Genomic DNA, 16,701 nt, shown 5'->3' with positions numbered 1-16,701 from the left:
CTTATTAACAAAACAAGCAAATATTCCCTGATATGCTCACACAGAGTAAGATAAGATGCTGTTTCATAACAATTAGGACGTTGTATCCAACTGGACATAACCTCAGGGCTGCTGATTTATGATGGCCAGATAAGTCAAATGCTATCTTTTTTAATTAAAAAAGGATTCATAAAATTGACAAAAGAATGTACTGTCCAACAATTAAAATACATTGCACGAAGTGCAGTATAATTTCATTCCCTTCAATCAAATGTAGTATGCTGTTCTGAAGAAGTAATTTCAAACTCAAAACATAAAATCTATTTCTGTCTCCACAGACACTGCCAGATTGCTGAGCTAATCCAACACTTTCTGTTCTTATTTCAGATTTCGAGCATCTACTTTATTGAGCTTTTATGGTATGCTGTGGTGTCCCACTTAAAATTATGACTAAAATTACAGGTACAATTACAATTTACCTTGACAATGCATGTTAAACATTCTCTGGAGCATATCATCTGAAGATATTTACATGGCTTCAGCTCCCTGGTCTCAGCTCTGACTCTGTTTGGTGCAATCCGGCTGAATTTTACTAGGTGTCATTCCTGATGAAGGGCTTTTGCCCGAAACATCAATTTTCCTGCTGCTCAGATGCTGCCTGACCTGCTGTGCTTTTCCAGCAACACACTCTCAACTCTAATCTCCAGCATCTGAGAGATGCCTTTTATCAGATATCAGCCAAGTGTCATTTCCATTGGACTTCATGGAGGTTTCTCCTCTTGAGGTCTGGCTCCTTGAGGCCCATCTCGTGCTATCATCCCTTACGTTCCTCATTATCTAGGTACCATGCCCCGATGGTGGCCCTCTCATCTGATGCTACCCTGGTTTGCCGCCCCACGATTGTCCCTTGCTGCTGTCTTGGAACTCTAGCTATGCACCCAGTCAAATGTTGGCATCCTGGAGGCGCTCTTCACCACCAATACAGTGGCATAGCAGCTGCAAATTAGGTGGCACAGTTGACAACTTCTTGCAAATACAACTGCATGTTCTTACGTCTATTGCTGTTTAAGCCACACAGTTTAGCTGTCCTTATCCTGAGCCACATCCCATCTTACAAACCTCTCTGAGTCACTGCCACCATGACCTCAATGCCCACCATAACCCACCATCTAATTATTGTCCAATGTGGCATTATACATGGAGTTCAACCATTTCAAAATGTTCGCCAATACCAAAAGCGAACAGAAATCAAACAATCAAAGGCTGCATTTGCCTTTTGGAACATAAACATTCATCCATGTGACTGTGAAATAGCTAAGCAAGCCACTCAGACTAAGGGGCAATAAGGAGTGGGTAAAAAATGCAAAGCACACATTCCATGAAAGGATAAACGATAAAAACAATTCTCTTCCCAAGTCACCATAATATTTTTCCCATTTGAATTTGTTCCCTCCACCCCCAGGTGGCATGGTGGCTCAATGGTTAGCATGACTGCCTCACAGCACCAGGGACACTGGTTTGATGCCACCCTTGAGCGATTGTCTGTGTGGAGTTTGCACAATCTCCCCATGTCTGTGTGGGTTTCCACCAGGTGCTCTGGTTTCCCCCCATAATCCAGTGATGTGCAGATTAGGTGGATTGGCCATGCTAAATTGCCCATAGTGTCAGGGATATGCAGGCTAGGGGGATTAGCCATGAGAAATGCAGGGATAGGGGAAGGTGGTGAGATACTCTTCGGAAGGTTGGTGTGGACTTGATGGGCCAAATGGCTTGCTTCCAAACTGTAGGGATTCAATGATATTGTGCTATGTAAGTATTCAGATGTTACTTTATATACATCCACTTTTAGAGTATGCGAATGCAAATGATATTGGTTGAATTCTCAGAGAGTCAAGTTAATTTTGATGATTGCATCTCATTGAGATTCACCCGAGTTCTGTGTAGGTTGTGAGACATTGTTTAGATTCTTGAAAACTCATTAAAGCACTGCAGATTTTTTTTTTGAGATAATTCAACAAAAGGTCAAAACCTGCAACCATAGAGTCTGAGAGGAGTAGGGAAGAAGAAATTAAGTAAATTAAAAAGCCATATAAAGATAAAACAAAACTTTGACTGATAAAGGCTGATTTCCTTATTCTTTATGTTGAGGGCATGCTATTTTCTCACATACAAAACAAAGGGAAAATGGAACACACTGAACACAGAATTACAGGTTGTTTTTATACTGAATACATTCTGCTATGACAGATAGAACCAAGCCGTTTCTCCAAGTCATGTGACAGGGCATGGCATCACAACTCCCCCTGCTGATGTTTATCGATTGATATTTAATATACCCCAAAATATTCGACTGGCTGGCTGCAGTGTTGCACAATGCTAGCAAAACATTTGAACAAAGCATTCAGTCTGTCATTATTCAGTTTGCACTGTTCTAAACAGCAGTGAAAATACTGACTTCTAATCATATCAATTTATGCACATTGTTTTTTTCACACTCAAGTGAGAAAAATGAAGGTGAAAATCAAAAATGTCCTAGATAGTTTCAAACCTGTGATTCTACTTCCAGTTTATTCTCCTCATTACTCTGTTATTACAGTCATGTGTCACCATAGTCTTACCAGACCATAGGGGCAGCTCTCATTTTGAGAGAAGATCCTGGTGGTGGCTTAACCTGAGGGCTATCAGACCTCAGGCAAACTAAGAGGTTGAGAAGGAGAGTCCTTCATGGTAACCTCAAGCTAGTGATGGGAATTGAACTCCCACTGTTGGCATCATACTGTTCTGCAAAGCAACAATCCAGCCAACTGAGATAACCAACTCCTGGATGTTTGGTAAGGCATAAGACAGATTTCTTGTGTTTAATGTTACAATCTACTCAACGTTCTTTGAATTAAGAATACTCATTTACTTAGCATGAGGTCTACACAATAACGTCTCTCCTCATAGGTTCCTTATCACTTAGTCTCTGTCATTACTACTGATGTAGCTTACTACTTTACATTTTTGAATATTAACCCCATACTCGACTCTCAGCTCTCTGAATTGCTGTCTCCTTACAATATTTATATTATCCTACAGCTTCCACTCCTCTTCATCCAAGCGTCTGTCATTATCTCTGCCTCACAGAGGCAAACAATGTGGCAGCTTCACCCATCTCCATAATTTTGTTCTCATTTCCCTCGGAGGGAGCTGAGGATCTCTGTTCTCCAAGATTTCATTTGCACTCGGTGAATTACTGATTGAGTTGTCAGAAACTGCCAGCTCTTTATTCGGGTTGTGACTAGACTTTTGAAAAATTGGTTCATCCCATTGAGGCTTCCATCTCATCCTCAATAGTGTGCTTTAAATTGGATACATCAGACCGTTATCGCTCTCTACAAGCTACGATCTTGGAACTAGCTTTTCTCCACAATGTTGCCGACCTGATTTTGATCTTGCTATACACCATTCAGAGCTCTGGCAAGCCATGATGGGCTCCATGGATTAAAAGCAAATAAGTTTGCCAAAGATCCTCAGACAGCACCTTCCAAACCCACGATCACTTCTGTCTAGAAGGACAAGGGCAGCAAATACATGGCAACAGCACCACCTACAAGATCCCCCCCCAAGCCATTCATCATCCTGACTTGGAACAATACTGCCATTCCTTTAATGTAACTGGGTCAAAATCCTAGAATTTCCTCCATAAAGGTCTATCCCATAGGTCTATCTCCAGCATGGTCTGGAGCAGTTCAAGAAGGTAGCTCATCACCTTCTCAAGGGCAGCTAGGGATGAGCAATAGATTCTGGCCGAGCCAGCGAGACCTATGTACCACAAGGTAAGAATAGCAATATCTCAAGGTCTACACAGTCACATCTCTCTTCAGAATCTCTCTGTTGTGTGATCTTTCACATCACAATTGATGTATCTTATTATTTACCTACTTAAGTATGAACTTTTTACTTTACAAATCCCAGCCTCAAAAGCCTTTTCTACTTTACAGACAGAAGTTTCAGTGAAATATTCCATTTTTCATCCCTTAGCTACTGCTCGTTGTGCAATGATCAATAAATTACAGCAGTCATAAACTTAAAATGGTGAAACCCCTCATCGGGGAGGAACACCTGATGAGGTATAGAGGTTAATACAGTGGATTCAGTGGGGAATGGTAATGCACATCTGATGCTGAGCTGTGTAAATACTTTCCCTGTCAGCTCTCTGGATGAGCAAGACTCCGGTCAAGCCAAACAATACTTTGGCGGAGCAATAGCAAAGTGTGGGGGGTTTTAATATGTTAATGGGCTTTGGGCATTGCTGGGAAGGCCAGCATTTGTTGCCTGCCCTTATTTGCCCTTGAGAGCAGTTAAGAGTCAAGCTCTTTTCAAGTCATAGGATCATAGAGATGTACAGTACAGAAAGAGACCCTTTGGTTCGACACGTCCATGCCGTCCAGATCCTAACCTAATCTAGTCCCATTTGCCAGTGCTTGGCCTGTAGCCCTCTAAACCATTCCTATACTCATCCAGATGCCTTTTACATGCTGTAATTGTACCAGCCTCCACTACTCAGAACTGGGATCATATTGGTCAGATCAGCAAAAGGTGGCAGATTTCCTTAACTAATGGAATGAGATGGGTTTTTACAACAAGCACCAAAATTGAGACTTTATTTCAATTCCATATTTTGTTTGAATTAACTGAATTTATTAACTGCTTGAGTTCAGGTTTCACCAGTTGCTCTGGTGAGTTTCAAAGTCATGAACACAGGGCATTAGCTTTGTCCTCAGGATTACCAGTTCCAGTGATATTATCATTAAACCAATGGCAATATCAATAATCCAGTGATATTATTGCCATACAATCCAGTAAACTTTGGTAACATGATGTATTGGCAGTTTGTGAAAATGGTACTGTACTGGCATAAAGGCAGAAAATGAATAGCCTGGAGGTTTCTTATTATCTCAACACACAGAAGCACATTTTACAGGCAAGTGGGAAGGCGATACTTAGTTCCAAACCTTCATTTCTCTTCCCACTTCAATATGGCCTTCAGTTAGATATTCAATCATGGGGATGCCATAGATTAGCCCAATCATGTCTTTATCTCTTGAGTTGTGTTTCCAAGAAGCTTTTTCAAGGAGCAAAGTTGGTATCAAATATAAATCATTGCCTCTGGTGACAAGACGGGCATTTAAGCAGTCAGTTTCCCTGGGAAATAGGTATCTCTGGCCCTCACTTTCCCAGATATCACCAAAGTCTGTGGTCAAAAACTCTTGAACAACTGCATGTGTATTTTTCTTATTATTTGAATCTAACTCCATTATGTAAACAATGAATTCACAAATAGCCGCACCAGCTTAGTCATTGTTACATTTCAGATTCGTAACACATTTTGTGTTTCCTACAAAGTTTTTACATAAAACATGGACTAAAGTAGCAAAAATAAATATCTAATATACCAGATTTGCAAATGTCAAATCACTGCTGGACTTTGTTCAATGCAAACACTGCGCAGAAGTAAACTTGACACTGTAAGTCCTTCCTACTAATATCATTCCAGGATCATCCTGATTTTGGGTTCAATGCCAGAGGATAACTGATACAAGCACAGCACAGAGACAGGCTCCATTCAGTGGTAGAGTTAGCTTCATCTACTTTGTGTGCCTGTGAGTCATTGTACTGGCGTTCTTTGCTAGTGTGAGTTTTTCATACGGTAATTGTATCTCTAAATTCCAGACAAATGTAAGATCCAGGAGCAGAAATTAAGTAGCTTCTACCTATAACACAGATACATTTTTCAGGCGCTTATAATATGATTCACATCAGCTCCTTTTCCTGCTTTAGCTAAAATCATGGTTAAAGAATACATCCAGCCCTTATGTTAGTTCAGGCTATGGTTCTGATCGTTGCGGTGGCCAGAGCAATGGTTTTGAGAGCTGTATCTTTATTCTCTCCTTGACTTGCAATAATATGAACTTTTGTTGCTCCTCAAACCCTGTTGCAGTAGAAAACCTGGCAACAGCGCAAACCCCAAGTGTAATAAACAACAAGCCCATATAGCATCTGTCTCCAGTTTACTGGATCATCCCTTGCTAGCTGCCTGATTCCAATTACTGCCAATGACTAGGATCGCAGACTGCGATTTAAATGATGAGTGCCTTTTGAACCCGTTCCCTGTTACAACTCTCCTGGTGAAACAATTTACTTTTCAAAAAAACTAATAAATTATTGAGTCGTTTAGTAGTGCAGAACTTAAAGATTGTTGTAAAGAAAACATTTTATTGAGGTTTTTTTGTCTTGCACTCATCAGGACAATTTGCACGAATGCTAATGTAAAGGGGACAAAGTTAAAAATCACACAACACCAGGGTATAGTCCAACAGGTTTATTTGGAAGCACTAGCTCTTGAAGGGCTTTTTCTTCATCACGGAGCAGCACTCTGAAAACTAGTGTTTCCAAATATAACCTGGGGTCGTGTGATTTTTAAGTTTGTCCACCCCAGTCCAACACCGGCTCTTCCACATCATGTAAAGGGAAAACGACATTTATACAAGCAGTGAAGTAAAAGCAACATGAAAAGGAGAAGGCTGACATTTTGGCAAATAGACTCTGATTGGTATGGACAGTGAACCAGTTAGGTGATGACTGACAGTTAATTGCCAAGCTTTGTTTAATTTTAAACCATGCAGCTTGACTCTGGTCAAGGCATTGTCCTGAGAAAGGAACTGGAGAATATTTGTAACCTGTTTTGTTGAATTAAAACAGGAACAGTGTATGTCAGTTCGGTTCACAGTATTCCATACATCCCCATATTGGAAGCCACTTGTATTAATATCCAGACTTAAAATCTATGAAATCTATAGGGTTCCTTTCTTTGCAATCAGAAATAACATACATGTGCACATGTGTACACTCTCTCACACACATGCGCACGTGCCACCTAAAGGTTTAGTTAATGAATAATTGGACAACAATGGTATTTTATTGATAATTCTGCCTGATTTAGTTCAACAACATGTTGGAAGAGGCCATTCTTGTCAGCTTGGTCTTATGGCAGTTTTAGAGATGGAGAAGTTGCTTGGATAACGATTGTCCATTGCTAATTGAAACTATAAACGCTTAAATCTGATGTTTTATATTGATGGACTTGTATAAGATGCAACTTCAGAGACCAAGGAAGCTGAAAACAATAAGAGAAGGCAAAAGTAGAACAATTATTAATTGTTGGACAATTTAAGGCTTGATTCGTAAACTCAAATGGAGGGAAGAGAGATTTGGAGACAAAAGGAATTCTACGTTTTCAAGTCACTGGCAAAGAATGAGTCAAAAATCAAAGAATGATGGACTGAGTTTTCATTTCAACTATTTAGAGATGGAGGAATATGTAGGATAGTAGATTTTGAGCTGAAATAGGATGGAAAATTGTGAGGAGCAGTAAGCATACCAGAGTAGATAAAAATCAATGGAAACAAGAACAATTGAGCAGATTAAAATAAGAGAGAAGTGTTCCAGTCCCCATGACAGACATTCTTAATCAGTGGAAAAATATCTACATTTGAAGCACATGCAAATTCTTGAAAATTCAATTTCAAAAGCTCACAAAGATCCTTGATGTGTTGTAAACAACGTTTTAATCAAGAAGATTCAAATCCAGTTTTGAAAATTATCCAACACTTCAGACCCGTTCTTGAGAAACAGCTCTTCCTCAAAAAAAAACTAATCTAATTAATTATGCAGATTTCCATCTGGTAAATAGCAGTGTCTGGGGCAGATTCTAATCCAAATTCGAAAACAACATCAATATTTAAGCTTATATTCAAAGTAATTGCAAAGTCCCATATTATTGCTGCAAAAGTATTTCTGGAATTGTGTTTGAAATCATTCCTCTTTTGTCAATGTCAAATTCTTTAACACCGGGTAATATGCACAGCAGTACAGTAAAGCTTCTTTACTTCTCACTCAAACACTATACCCAACTTCAGAACAACATCAAAACCTGCACCAGCAAAGCAATTCTCCATTTCTCATCAGTCATCTCAAGTTGGAATCAATTTTGTGCTATGGGTAAGCCACATCACAGATTAGATGGAGACTATCCAGCCTCAATACACAGGCAACAAGACAGGATTTCATCCCATTAATTTGAATGGCTCTGAAACAATTTCTGCAGTTTGAGTGACAGTGTTCAACCATCCTTCGTCCCTCTTCTTTCAAAGCATTAATACATTTGAATGAAAGGAAGCAGTTCCATTTTCATTAACAGGTCGCATCCAAGATCAAGGCATAATAAACCAATTTGTATTACATTTTAGCAGAGTAGATATATTTAAAACCATCAACGTAGTTTTAATAATCTAACCAATTGGTTTTTATAAACTAATGTTTTGGATAGCATATATTAAGTTGTAATTCCTTGCACAAAGATATCCAATCCTGTCCTGGTATGGCACGGATTATTATCCAGAGAAAGTCCACATGAGTGAATACTGGATAATTACCAAGAAGGGGAAAAAACAATAAAACTTGTGAATGATATGTACTGGTCTAACTTGTCTTGATTGCTGTCAAAATGTGGCTCCAGTATAATCCAATATTAACTTTTTTTTTACAATTTCTTTTCTGTCTGGGTAGTGATGCCCCTGCAAATATACTGCAAACACACTTTACCTTTTCACAAGAGCTGTGGGCATTTTACACAGGGCATTGAACAATAACTGAGTCTGGAATCAGGTTCTGGCAAAACCGAGGGCCTTCAGATAAGGAAAAACGCTAAGGAAATCGAAACTACAGCATGTTACAGCAAAACTTGCTCTACACATCAACAGATCTGAGAGAAACATCTTCAAGAAGCCATAGGGGAAGGCATCCTCATTACACCGTATCTAATAATGTTCACCAAGGAATGTTTTGTTTACCTGATGTACAGGCAATCACTCCCCATATCTTTTGTGAGCTGTGTATCAATTGTTGGCAGTGCCCTCTGGTGGTTTAGAAAGAGTCAGCATGATACATTAAGCCTTCCATCAAATAAATATTAATGTATAAAATCAAATGTAATTAAACTCATATCTAAAATTAAACAGAAAGAAACTGCTGGTCATAAAATCCCTGACCATTGTGTTTGATGTATTTCTTCCATTTGTGAAAAAATACTAATCATATTCTTTTGTCAATTACATTTTGAGATGAATTATATGATTACAATGAGTACAGTGAATAAATAAAGGCTGACAATATAAATGTTGTGGGATGGATGTTATAAATTGTGTTGACTAAAACCTAATTAAATATATGTTTATTATATTTTATGAAATTTTCAGGAATTAAATAACAAAGGAAATGCATATTTGACTTTAAAATGTTTCATTTGAAATGTTAAACAACTTGTGGGAAATTTTCTTCAATTTATTAAATCTATCTTGTTATTTTCCTCCTTTTGACTCATTATTTTTATTTTTGACAGAAAACTTTGAGGAATCTTTGATTCAAACTTTTCAATTTTATGGATATTTTAGAGATTGATTCACTTGCATTATTAGGGATGAAAGCAAGGACAGAATGGTGAAACAGGAGCATGAAAGATAAGAGTGAAGAGGTGTACTATGTCATGAGAGATTTTGCATGATCATTTCCAATAGTCAACTATGCAGTAGCTAGAGGATATGAATTCAAGGAAACCTAAATATAAAGAGAGCTGGAGGATATTGTATGCATAAAATTGATAGGATATGGTAAGAACAGTGATGGAAGGAGAATCTTTAATCTCTCAATAACAGAGGTGGATATTTGCAAAACAGGAAGTGAAGCAATGATGGACTAGGATTAAATGGGGAACTCTCTCAGACATAGTGTGATGCTTTAAAATTTGATGATTTGAGACATGTGGAGTGGAAATCCAACTCAGTCGCAGAAAATGAGTAATGATACATGCTCCACTAGTTATACTCCATTGATTATTTCAGAATACTGGGTGATATTTTCATGTGACATCTTGTTTTTTTCTCTACTACAGGGATGTATTTCTCATTCATTGACTCCTTATTGACCATGAATGCCCAATGACCCAACTGCTCAATCATCGTACCCAGTAAGAAACTGCAAGTTACTTGGGTATATTGTAACTAAATTTTTCCAACTCTTACTTGATGTCTTTATACTGAGAAAAATTCCAGAAACAGTTCCTAGTACATGTGTTTATTGATGGCTGGTATTTAATCAGGCTGTAGGATGGTAAGTATGTATTCCTCAGCCCTCTTGCCATTGCCCAATTAAGTCCATTCTGGAAGGGCATACATAGAGCATTGAGACCATTAAATATTCTGGCATTCACACTAACATGTACAGGACCCACCATGACAGAGGCCTGGTAGGGGAAAGTGAGTGCCTGATTCAAGAGCACTCAGTGTTCAATCAATGGACCAACACCAGCAAGGTGATGTGACTAAGAGATACACTTGCTCTTGTTGTGTGTCTCCTCCATTGAGACACCACCCCACTAACCCATCATTACATGGGGCTCTCAGTGACCTTGGGCCTTGAACGGATGGAGTACCAGGTGCAGCCACTGCCTTCCTCTTGGCCATACTGAGCAATAAAGAGGTGCTAACCTCTGATTAATTAAGTGGCACCTCCTATTGCACATTTGCTCCAGGGCTCCTTGTTCCCAAGGAAGGCCCACCATTGCCCAGTTAAGTAGCATTAATATGGAGGACAATCCCAATGAAAGATGCTACAGGGTTTTCACTGGCTACCAGTCAGCAGGTGAGACACCAACCCCAAACCCCCACACACACCTCCATTAAATACTAGCCAATCAGTAATCGTTTGATAACACCTGGTGAAGTCAGTTTTGATGCCCGAAACTAATAACCCATCATAGGCCAAGAGTCATCCTGAGGATGTGTATTTCCTTATTGCTGTACTGAATGATTATTTTACACATTCTAGGTCACCAATGGATCTTAGTGTATCTTCTCCAATACAGTAAAAATGTCAGGTTGTTTGGAATAATCTCCCAAATTGGATTTGTCAGTACAGTCATAGAGATGTACAGCATAGAAACAGACCCTTTGGTCCAACTCATCCATGCTGACTAGATATCCTAAATTAATCTAGTCCCATTTGCCATCACTCGGCCCATATCCTTCTAAACCCTTCATATTCATACTGTCATCCAGATGCATTTTAAATGTTGTAATTGTACCAGCCTCTACCACTGCTCTGCAGCTCATTCCATACACGCATCACCGTCTGCTTAAAGAAATTGTCCCTTAAGTCCCTTTTAAATCTTTTCCCTCTCACCTTAAACCTATGCCCTCTAGTTTTGGACTCCCCTATCCTGGTAAAAAGACCTTGGCTCTTCACTGTATCCATGCCCCTCATGATTTTGTAAACTTCTAAAAGGTCACCCCTCAGCCTCGGACACTCCAGGGAAAATAACACTTTAAATGTTGATTGGTGGTAACCTACGACAAATTAATCTGAAATAAGTCTTATTCTTGTAAAATACTCATGGAAGAATGTTTGCACAATATCTGATGTTTAAGCATTCAATGTACCATCTCACATTGGTGCAGTTCAGAGACTTATATTCATTACAAGGCCATAAAAGAGCTTTGATCGTCAGTAATACATGTTATTTTTTTTAGATTAGATTACATTACAGTGTGGAAACAGGCTCTTCGGCCCAACAAGTCCACACCGACCCGCCGAAGCGCAACCCACCCATACCCCCACATTTACCCCTTACCTAACACTACGGGCAATTTAGCATGGCCAATTCACCTGACCTGCACATCTTTGGACTGTGGGAGGAAACCAGAGCACCCGGAGGAAACCCACGCAGACACGGGGAGAACGTGCAAACTCCACACAGTCAGTCGCCTGAGGCGGGAATTGAACCGGGGTCTCTGGCACTGTGAGGCAGAAGTGCTAACCACTGTGCCACAGTGCCGCCATGCTGCCCTAGATAGCCTTGTCGGTTTGATTTCACCTGTCACTCCTATAAGCAAATTTCAAATCCTGTACATTATATATATTTGTTTTTTCCTCAGAGGCAATGTAGATATTACAATGGTTTTCTCAGGTTTTATTTATGTTGCTTTAAGATATTCTGTATTCAAAAAATATTTATACTCATGGTTACAGCTCAGGTTCAAGGAACATCCATGGTGTCTGTTCACTTTTCTCTGAATCAAACCAAATCAAACACTGCGCGTATGGGTCAGTTCCTGGACTCATGATCAAACACAGGACAATTAAACCATTGAGCACTATAATCCATATCTGCTGCAGATTGGGGAATGGACAATGTGCTCTGAGGTTTAATAGGATGCCAGAACCTATACTGGTTTCTAGTTTTCTAAGATATGAAAGTAAGAGTTCACACACCAATAGGAATGAGCACAAGAAGCTTTTAATCTAAAACTTATCATTGTCTGATCAGTAAATGTTTGGTAGAGATCATGAAGTTTGGATTTTGCCCTAGATAGCCTTGTCGGTTTGATTTCACCTGTCACTCCTATAAGCAAATTTCAAATCCCGTACATTCACATGTGATAGGGTCCGGTGAACTCATGCAATTGGGCTCAGTGGTTAGCACTGCAGCCTCACAGCACCAGGGTCCCAGGTTCAATTCTAGCCCTGAGAGACTGTCTGTGTGGAGTTTGCACATTCTCCCCATGTCTGCATGGGTTTCCTCCCACAGTCCAAAGACGTGCAGGTCAGGTGAATTGGCCATGCTAAATTGCCCATAGTGTTAGGTGCATTAGTCAGAGGGGATTGGGTCTGGGTGGATTTCTCTTCGGAGGGTCAGTGTAGACTGGTTGGGCCAAAGGGCTTGTTTCCACACTGTATAAAAAAGACAAAAAAATCTAGACCATGTGCAGAATAAAGTGACAGCATGTGTTCGATCTCTCTCTTGATGATGGCAGTTCATACAGGCCTGCTTCCTTAGCTTGCCCCAACCAACTGTATATCTCTTTCATGGAAAGAGATTCCTATTGTCCTTCGTGGACTATGTCTTTTGTTCTTACACACAATGCAAAACTTACCTCTTCTTGAAAATATCCATTTAATCAGTAGCATGGCCCAGAACTGATATCATAACTTTGCTGTGTGCATGGCTGTAATAATACCAATACACTGCCAGGTACGTTACTTCTCTTCACAGCTGATGCACGCAAAACTTCCATTAACAAACAGTAACTGTACAAAGGAACAAAATGGTTCATTTGAAATAAGGTACATGACTGAACAGAATATAGATGTCACAGTAAGATCTGTCAGGTTCTCAAGCGCATGTTATGGAAAGCAACAAGATGGAAGGGTGTGATGCCTCAAGCATTGGTTCACTTTCAAGCTCGGTTATTTGAAATCACACAGATCCTGTCTGTCTGTCAATAGTTACATAAGGTCATTCAAACCTTTTGCCTTTGAAAAAAAATGCTGACCGTTTACTTAAGTCTTTGTCCTTGAGCTCAGTCTAATAAGTTGCTATTTAAACGTCATGTGCTTGGTTTTGTGGATGTCTCTGGAAGCCAGCATGTATTGTCTAATCCGAAAGCTGATGATGGGAACTCTTGAATTGTTGCCAGCCATCTTTTTATTTAAAATGCTTTCGAACTAGTGATGAATTTCAGAGGCATATACATATATGTCTAACAAAATGTGCACATTGGATGGGAGTTTTGAGTTTCCCCTGTACCTACTGCACAGGTACTTTCAGCTGGAGGGGGTTTCTTTGATGTTGAGAGCCATTAATTTCACCTCATCATTGAAATTCAAGTTCCTGGATCCATGTTTGTCTGAAATAAGGACAACAATTTAGATTTGTATAGTATTTTTAATTTAATGTTCCAGTGTGCTGCATAGGAGCATCATGAAACAAGATATAACACTTAACTACATTAGGAGATATTAGGTTAAAAGAGGTATGTTAGTGAGGTTAGTGATGCTATGTAAGTGAAGTTAGAGAGGCAGAGATGTTTAGATATAGAGATGTGCGGTCTTGACAGAATTTACTTCCTGTAAGATAGTGGTGGGGCCTGGAGCTCATCAGCATCGCTCGCTTTTCTTTTCATTTCCTTTTTTTTCTCTTTTTTCTCATTTATTTTCCTTTTCTTTTGACTTACTTCTTTTTAGTCTTGGCCTTAGCAGGGATGGCGAGTGGGCCTATCCTGGCCTGGAGCAGAACCAGAAGTGCAAACTCATGGCTGCTGCGGCAGAGGTGGGTTTGGGCCTAGTACAAGACCCTGTGGCATCAGCAGCGACTGCGAGGCGGGCCTGAAGTAGAATCATGGCGGCAGTGGAATTGAATTTGTGCCACTGTGGCACCCAGCAGCATCAGGGTGATATGGTGACTCAGCAGTTAGCACTGCTGCCTCACAGCGCCAGGGAGTCAGGTTCGATTCCCGCCTTGAGCTTCTATCTGTGTGGAGTTTGCATGTTCTCCCTGTGTCTGTGTGGATTTCCTTTCATCATTTATATAAATGACTAGGATGTGAACTTAAGAGGTACAGTTAGTAAGTTTGCAGATGACACCAAAATTGGAGGTGTAGTGGACAGCAAAGAAGGTTACCACAGATTACAACAGGATCTTGCTCAGATAGGCCAATGGGCTGAGAAGTGGCAGATGGAGTTTAATTCAGATAAATGCGAGGTGCTGCATTTTGGGAAAGCAAATCTTAGCAGGACTTATACACTTAATGGTAAGGTCCTAGGGAGTGTTGCTGAACAAAGAGACCTTGGAGTGCAGGCTCAGAGCTCCTTGAAAGTGGAGTCACAGGTAGATAGGATAGTGAAGAAGGCATTTGGTATGCTTTCCTCTATCGGTCAGAGTATTGAGTACAGGAGTTGAGAGGTCATGTTGCGGCTGTACAGGACATTGGTTAGGCCACTGTTGGAGTATTATGTGCAATTCTGGTCTCCTTCCTATCGGAAAGATGTTGTGAAACTTGAAAGGGTTCAGAAAAGATCTACAAGGATGTTTCCAGGGTTGGAGAATTTGAGCTATAGGGAGAGGCTGAACAGGCTGGGGCTGTTTTCCCTGGAGTGTCGGAGGCAGAGCGGTGACCTTATAGAGGTTTACAAAATTATGAGAGGCATGGATTGGAAAACTAGACAAAGTTTTTTGCCTGGGTTGGGGAGTCCAGAACTAGAGGGCATAGGTTTAGGGTGAGAGGGGAAAGATATAAAAGAAACCTAAGAGGTAAGTTTTTCACGCAGAGGGTGGTACGTGTATGGAATGAGCTGCCAGAGGAAGTGGTGGAGGCTGGTCCAATTACAACATTTAAGAGGCATTTGGATGGGTATGTGAATAGGAAGGGTTTGGAGGGATATGGACCGGGTGCTGGTAGGTGGGACTAGATTGGGTTAGGATAACTGGTCGGCATGGACAGATTGTATCGAAGGGTCTGTTTCCATGCTGTACATCTCTATGATTCTATGACTCTAATAAAAAGATGTGCAGGTCAGGTGAATTGGCCATGCTAAATTGCCCATTGTGTTTGGGACATTAATCAGGGGTAAATATAGGGTTTGGGTGGGTTACTCTTCGGACTGTTGATGTGGACTTGTTGGGCCGAAGGGCCTGTTTCACACTGTAGGGAATTGAATCAGCATCAGGTGCATCTGCACTGGCAAGACCCAGTGAGGACTCGTATTGGTGAAGGCAAGATGGTGCGAAGAGGGGCCACCTTTGTTCCAGCAGAGGCACTGCAAAGGGGACTGACGCCTGGTCAGCAGGCCCATGGCCGAGCACTTCATTAGAAGGACTGTAAAATATTTATTTCTTAATTTTTCTGCCTTTGTATCCTATGTTTTTGTTTATTGCTGTGTTTTAACATGGCGCCAGAGTGTGGCATCACCTTACAACACATTCCATTGTAATTTGTAACTAAATACATGTAACAATAAATAATTCAAATCAAATCAAGTGGGAATAGGTTGATGGGGAAGCAGTTGGTTATGATTCCCAGCTTAGGTGGGACAGATTTGCAGAACCTTGGTCTGACTCCTTGGTTGTAGGGGCTCCTGGAGGAAGCAACTTGAGGACTGTTAACTGACATTTCCCTCACTGTTTAGTTAATCCAGAAGAGCCAACTATCATGACTAAATAAAACCAAACCTATTTGGCCATTTAAAATGACTGATCTCCTAGGATTTTTCCATTGCTTCAAAACTATTGAACCATATCTAAGTAAGCAGTTTCCATGTCAATGTGTCTCAGCAGCGACTCCTTATTTGAGTAGGTCATTAACAACAGGAACAACTTGCATTTAAATAGCATGTTTAGCATAGCAAAATGTCCCAACTTACCTCCTGGAGGTATAAAGGAAGAAATGGATGTTGGACCGAAAGAAGCAAATAATAGAACAAATGATTAAATGTTTGACTGAAGAGATGAGTTTTTGATGGCGGAGGCTGATGTGAAGAGGTACAATAGTTGAGGCAGGAAGCTTATGAATGTGATGGTCAAATGCACAGTCATTCACGTTTAACTCAGCAATGAGAGTTTAATGGAGGGCTAGCTAGTTAAGGATTTGGAATGCTACATGATGTTTTGGTGATAGGGAAAGATGAAACAGAGATCAATTTAAATGAACAGATGATAAGTCAATGGAATGGAGGAGATTCAGAAGTGAAGGCATGTTTACAAGCGAAATGCTAGTGGATGACAGGGAAAGGATTTCAGGTACCAAGTTTTGGATGAGCTCAACTCTTTGATGATGTGCTGTTGACTAG

The sequence above is a fragment of the Chiloscyllium plagiosum genome, unplaced genomic scaffold, assembly GCF_037043375.1.
Source record: "Chiloscyllium plagiosum isolate Xiang-an unplaced genomic scaffold, Cpla_swu_hap1 HiC_scaffold_28, whole genome shotgun sequence".
Classification (NCBI taxonomy): Eukaryota; Metazoa; Chordata; class Chondrichthyes; order Orectolobiformes; family Hemiscylliidae; genus Chiloscyllium; species Chiloscyllium plagiosum.
Note: the sequence above shows the minus strand (reverse complement) of the source record.